This window comes from Myotis davidii, unplaced genomic scaffold, assembly GCF_000327345.1.
Source record: "Myotis davidii unplaced genomic scaffold, ASM32734v1 scaffold11, whole genome shotgun sequence".
In the NCBI taxonomy this organism is placed as follows: domain Eukaryota; kingdom Metazoa; phylum Chordata; class Mammalia; order Chiroptera; family Vespertilionidae; genus Myotis; species Myotis davidii.
In genome coordinates this window covers 304,439-310,805 of record NW_006285791.1, presented here as the reverse complement: position 1 = coordinate 310,805, position 6,367 = coordinate 304,439, and positions in this window count along the sequence as shown.

The following is a 6,367-nucleotide window of genomic DNA, read 5'->3' as shown; positions in this document are numbered from 1 at the left end:
CAGAGTTGAGGCAGCTGCAGGAGCCGCCGGTTCCCGGAGTCGGGCGAGGAGGAAGGTTTTCCCGGCGGGAAAGTCGAGGGTGGGGAGGCCGGGAACTTCGTCCTTATCATAAATGCGCAATTAGAGACTTCTGTACACAGCCCCGCCAGAGCTGGCGAAGGAAAGTTGTCACTTAGAGAGTGTGGGGAGTTTCAGGGACGTGGCACGAAGAAACCTTTGATAGCTGGAAGGATGTGGCCAGAGGCCAGGCTGCGCAAGAAAGATTGAAACTGTTGGGAAGTTCGCTACAAATTGAAACCCTGGAGCCAACACCACTTTGATTTGGAAGGTGTGTGTGTGTGTGTGTGTGTGTGTGTGTGTGTGGTTGTTGTTTGGGTGGGAGGAGGGGATTAGTTGTAGTCAGGACTGTAATTTAAAAAGCTGAGCATATTCCCTCTGGATGGGTCACAATTGCTCGTTCTGGATGCTTAGTAACATTAAAAAACAATATTAATCCCATCATATAGAAAACATTCAAATGCTTTTGTGCGGGGAAACTTGAGGAATCTGGGAATATGAAGTTATTTGCATGAGGTTTGGCTGGCCCTTGAATAATTAATTTCATTATTATAAAGAGAAGGAGTCACTCGGTCTGCTTACCCTGAGAGCCGCTTAAGGCCAAGGGTTTAGGCGGGCGCGACACTGAGGTTAATCAAGACGAGGTTCCCCGGGGCGGAATGCAGCGCGGGGTCTGAGCGCGGCGGGCCCCGTGGGCCCTTGCCCACTGCAGGCTTCCCGGGAATCACTTTCCCAGGAAGTGCGTTCTCATATTGTCCGCGCTATTGAACGCACAAGTTGCAGATTGGCTGCTTAGAGCTGCGTGGCTTCCTAGAAGGATTAGGTTTGGTTCCCAAGGTTGGTCTGCAAAATGTCTTTTGAACATTTGAATTGGGTTGCCAACATTTCAGATTGAGACATTGCAGTGAAGGCTGGGGTTTCTGGCGTCCTGTGGAAAATCCGAAGTTCTCACAACCCGGGGTCCGTTTCCCAAACGTGCAGAGCAGACGAGGAGCGGCGGCGCCTCTTCCCGAGGGAGACGTGGGGCGGGAGCTCCCCTCGCCACACGCCCCGCTGTTTGTTTTCTCATTTACCTTATCTGGCCCCAGTAGGCAGCACGGTTGTTTATTTACCTCAAGTCATTCAATCAACACAAATCTGCAAGTATTTATGTTGCCTTGGTTCTGCAGAGGTGTAGACCACGCTGTCAGCATGGGACAGAACTACTCTTAAGTTTAAATAACTTCAGTTTTGAGTGTGGTAAGAGAATTCGGGGAGTTTTCAGCACGCGATGTAGAAAGCAGGGTGGAGAGGCTGCCTCCAAACCTCTGACCTGGAACCAGGTATCCCACCACTGGGGCTCCCCTTGGAAAGGCTCCTTTGCACTAACTTAATACTCAAGGCACACCATTAACTTCCTGCTTGGATAAATTAGTCAACTTCTGATCAAATCGCGCACGCTGAAAGGCAAGGGATACACTCAACTGCAACAACAAAAACAAATGATGTCCTGTTTATGTACAAAGGGTGTGTCAATCCTGTCCTCCACTATTATCATGATAAAAGGCTGTTGGTCACGTGACCCATACAAACCTCAGGCAACTTTGTGCCTTTTAGAGAATTGCAAATTCAACTTGTTGGAGAGAAAAAAGAGGAGCAAGTGGGGGGTGGGTTTCAGAGATTGGTCAGAATCAGCTGTTTATGGAGGACTTTTATGGTGTTGGATTTGAGACAGTTTGCAAACTCTTTCAGATCCCACATTTTACTAAGGAAATTCGAAGCTGAGTGTGAAGGGCTTTCTTCACTGTATACTTTTCTGGAATCCCCTCTTATCTGTTTAAAAAACACACAGCCCTAACTGGTTTGGCTCAGTGGATAGAGCGTTCCCCTGCGGACTGAAGGTTCCTGGGTTCGATTCCAGTCAAGGGCACTTCCCCCTGGTTGCGGGCCAGATCCCACATTTTACTAAGGAAATTCGAAGCTGAGTGTGAAGGGCTTTCTTCACTGTATACTTTTCTGGAATCCCCTCTTATCTGTTTAAAAAACACACAGCCCTAACTGGTTTGGCTCAGTGGATAGAGCGTTCCCCTGCGGACTGAAGGTTCCTGGGTTCGATTCCAGTCAAGGGCACTTCCCCCTGGTTGCGGGCGGCAGCCGAAGGTTCCTGGGTTCGATTCCAGTCAAGGGCACTTTCCTGGGTTGCGGGCGGCAGCCGATAACCCCTGCGGACTGAAATTGATGTTTCTATCTCTCTCTTCCTCCCTCTTCCTTCCTCCCTGAAATCAATAAATATTTAAATCACACACACACACATACACACACACACACACACACACACACACACACACGGACTGGTGAGGATGGCAATTTTTTAACTATTACTAGATAGCAGTCTTCATGGACCAAATTAAAAAATGACAGTACAAATCCAACCATGCCTGTGTTGTCCTTTTCAGTGTTAAAAAAATATATACTGAAAAACAAAATAGCAGACTCGATTAGTAATAGAATAGTCATATATTTCCTGCAGAAATGGGATTTGACAGGAAGAAGATACGAGAGATGAATAAGGGGGGAATTTTAAGGAAGCCTGTGAAGATTGGCTGTAAACTTGAGTCTGTTTATTCTGATAAAAGAGAACTTTTTGTTGTTGTTTTTTTCCCCTGTAGAGCATGGGTGTTAACATGATATCAGCCTCATACATTGATCAGTTAAATCTCTCTTTAAGACAGACATTGGGGTAGGCTCTGGGGAGACAAGTGTTTCCGCTCCCATAGAAGCTGCATTGAAGAGATCAGTACCTCACAAATTCAATGTGCACAAGGCCACCCTGTTAAAATGCACATCTGATGCTGAGTTGGCCGATTTGTTCATTGGCTACTTCCCCTTTTGAAGTAAGGCTGTTATGGGGCATGTTGGGAAGGACCATCCACATTTAAAATGTGACTAAGAAAGGTCCACATTCTGTTAGAGCATGACTTGATATTTTCAAATAATAATCAAAATCTCCTATATTAGTTTCCTAGGGCTGCCATAACAAAGTACTGAAAACTGGGTGGTTTAAAACAAGAGCAATGTCTTTTGGCACAGTTCTGGAGGCTGGAAGTCTGAAGTCAGGGTGTCGGCAGGGCCCCCCTCTCCCTGGGTCCAGGGAAGAGTCCTCCTTTGCCCATTCTAACTTCTGGTGGTTGCCGGTAGTCCTTGCAATCCTTTGCTTATAGATGTATCACTCCGATGTCTACTTAGGTTTTTAAATGGCCTTCTCCTCTGGGTGTCTGTGCCCAAATTTCCCTGTTCTTATAAGGCCATCAGTTATTGCATTAGGGCCCAGGCCAATCTAGTATGACCTCATTGTAACTTGATTACATCTGCAAAGACCCTATTTCCAAATAAGATCACATTTGCCAGTTGGCAGGTGGGGGTGGGGGGGGGGTAGCGGTAAGGAGTTAGGACTTCAACATATCTTTTGAGGTAGACAATTCAACCTATAACATTTCCCTTTATCAACTGTCTTTTCAGAAAAGTTCTATGTATACACTCTCATCCTATTTACAATTGGCACGTTTTACAACCAAAAGGCTCTTAGTAAACTGGACAATGGATTTAGGCAGCCTGAAATAAAAGCCCAAAGCAGTAGAGATAAGATAAGAAATAAGATGACCTCTGAGGGAACGGGTTTGGAACATCTGTCAGCCACAGAAAACACATGCAGTGCTTAGTTGGAGATTGTGGTATGACCCCCCCACCTCCACCCCAGCTGGACTAGCTACTCACAAAGTCAAACAAGTTTTCCAGAAATCCTTTGATGGAATTTGAAAGTAAATTAATTTCTTTTAGTGCTACAAAAAGCACATTATAAAATGTGGAAGACAGAGGAGACAAAAATTTTCATCTCCCAAAGTTTCTATTCTTTATTTTATTTTCCCTTGTTATTAATTATTTTCTGGATTATCACAGATAATTATCATCAAGCTTGTTCATGCTTTTTTTTTCTGTTAATCTTTACTCAAGATATTTTTTCCATTGATTTTTTTTTTTTTTTTTTAGGGAGAGTGGAAGGGAGAGAGAGAGTGGAAGAGAAAGAGAAACATCGAGGTGAGAGAGACACATCTATTGGTTGCCTCCCACACGAACCTCAACCAGGGCTCAGGTATGTGCCCTTGACCGGAAATCTAATCCAAGACCCTCCGGTGCACAGGCCAATGCTCTAACCACTGAACACATGGGCCAGGGCCATATTTGTGTTTTTTAACTGCAAAGATTCCAGAAGAGAAATAGTCAGTCATAGGGTTCCATAGTACCAGTTGAACAATGGGAATAGGTCAGGACTGCCTGAATATTTAAACTACCTGAATTACTGAGTTTTAACAAGTCAATAAATTCAACTAGCTTAGAGGGTTTAATAGAAGAAACTATTAATAAATACTATTTGTTAGAACATTCATATGATAAAGTGATTTTTAGGTAGTTATTGAATGACTACTGGAAAGGTAATTCAGTCTTGTGTGAAAGTAGCAAGTAATGAATGTCCACATGTAGTTCATGTAAATACAACTTCTGAAGCAACTGATGAGCTTATTTCAAATGCAGACCTGACCTCGGACTGACAAATCAAAACATGTGCAAATATTCATATTAACAAGCTTCTAAGATGATGTTGATTCTGATGAAGATGATGAAAAGCACTTAAGAAATGATACCTACCCTTAAGTAGCTTTTAGTCTAGTTAAAGAAATAAAATATTCTGAATTAGCAACCAACGTTTGAAAATGGATTATAATTTTGTGGAATGGGAACACATTGGAATGTTTTACAAGACGGTTAAGTGAACATCATTCCTATTTTATAGAGTTCACCACATGAGCTATTTGTAAAGGAAGGGGGAAAGGGGCTTGTTCCCTATCCTTGGAAGTAAAAGAAGCCCTGACCTCCAAGAAAAATAGGCTTAGGGAGAAAGGATGAACACTCACAACAGACCCATGGCATTTGCCTGGTGGAGCGGGAAAGAGGCAGAACTGAAGTGGGTGGTGTCATGAACCACGTGAGGCAGAAGGGGCAGCAGAAAGACACAATTGGTGAGGGAAGGGAATGGGGAATTAGAAGATCTTTTGAGTGTCTGGAAGCTTTGAGTATTAGTACCAACAAACAGAATTATTGGTAATCCAGCTGCTGGATAATTGAGAGCTGCTGCCTTCAGTGGGAGATACAATTTCACCCCTGCATATAGACTTGGAAATTGATGAAAACTGAATTCTAGATAATCATCATTTCTGCCTAATTTGATCCACCGTATGAATTGCGTATAACTGATATAGAGGAACTGAACCTTGAGAAGGTAGTGGGACAACAACTCACGTGATACCAACCTCCCCTGGCCTGCTTCCTCAAACACACCCAGTTCCTTCCTGCTTCTGAGCCTTCGCCCTAGCCATTGACTCTGCCTAGAATGCTCTTTCTCCTGGTCTTTCCACATCCAGATACTTTTGTCCATTCGGGTCTCAAAACAAAGGCTATTTTCTCAGAAAGACCCCTCCTGACTATGTTGTCTAAAATTACTCCTCCCTACCCTCCAAAGGACTACCTATTAGGAAATCTACTGAGTTGGCCGATTTGTTTATTGTCTACTTCCTCTTTTGAAGTAAAAATCCACACGAGCTCAGACCTTATTTGTCTTGTTTTCCACTAATCCCAGTGCCCAGACCCACCATGCTAGGCTCAGGGCAGACACTCAACAAAGGCAGTCTTTGTTGAATAAATGCTTGGCTGTTATGGGGCATGTTGGGAAGGACCGTCCACTTTAAATGTTTTCATTTCTCCACACACTGATGAGAAAACTAAAGCTAAAAGAGTTAAATCTATGGGCCTAAATCCACAGAGCTAGGAAGTAACGAGCAGCCCCTGTAATCCAAACATCTTACTCTACACCTAGTTCATTATAGTTGTTGGTTGACAATAATCAGAAGAGAGCGCAGGCACTGAGCATTTAAAATATGCCTTTTTTAACCCTCGTGCACTGCTGGTGGGAATGCAGACTGGTGCAACCACTGTGCAGAACAGTATGAAGTTTCCTCAAAAAACTAAAAATGGAACTTCCCTTTGAGCCAGTGATCCCACTTCCAGGAATATATCCCAAGAAACTAGAAACACCAATAAGAAAGGATATATGCACCCCTATGTTCATAGCAGCACAGTTCACTATAGCTAAGATTTGGAAACAGCCTAAGTGGCCATCAGCAGATGAATGGATTAGAAAACTGTGGTACATATACACAATGGAATACTATGCTGCGGTAAAAAAAAAAAAAAAAAGGAACTCTTGCCTTTTGCAAAA